Genomic DNA, 794 nt, shown 5'->3' on the forward strand with positions numbered 1-794 from the left:
TTCTTCATCAAATCGACTCCCGTAACTTGCAACCTTCTTCTTTTTTTTTCATTTTTCTTTTGATTTCACCGATTACAATCTGCAAAAACTCCATCATATGGCAGAATCATCAAAGAAACGTAAGGGTTCATCCACATCCGCTTCGGCTTCAAGACCTCATCGTTCCAGAGCCACCAGCGCATCCACAGCACCAATTCCACCCTTCTTATCCTCTTCCACATTGTTTTCTTCCGAAGAACAGCAGATACGGTACTCAAACCTTTTCTCATCTTGTTCCATTATCGACCCTAAGTTCATAGATATGGATTTCTTTTCTGCTGAAAGTTTTGATTGCATTCAAGCATTTCAGAACTTAGGTCTCATACCTTTCATGTCATTACAATTGCCTGTTTATTCTGAATTGGTTAAAGCTTTTTATTGTAACCTTGAAATTCAGGAAAGCACTTTGATTTATGAGGTTTTTGGGATAAAAATGGTCATTGACCAATCCCTTTTCCATAACTTAACCCAATTGTCCAGTGACGGTGTACCATTTGAATGACGATTGGAAATTTGATTTCTCTGCATATGATGCCCGCCAGTTGGTTTTCACCAACCATGCGGATATGATTGGACGCCTTCTTGCCGGTTCATTGGCTTTTGAAAGTCATATCCTTCATTATCTCATTGTGCATATTTTGCTTCCACGATCTTCCAACCTTGCCCAGGTTTCTGAGGAAGATCTTGTTATCATGTGGGCCTTTCATATCGGGCGTCAACTTGACTGGGCACACTTAGTCAGATATCGCATGCAT

This window comes from Glycine soja, chromosome 10 (genome assembly GCF_004193775.1).
Source record: "Glycine soja cultivar W05 chromosome 10, ASM419377v2, whole genome shotgun sequence".
In the NCBI taxonomy this organism is placed as follows: domain Eukaryota; kingdom Viridiplantae; phylum Streptophyta; class Magnoliopsida; order Fabales; family Fabaceae; genus Glycine; species Glycine soja.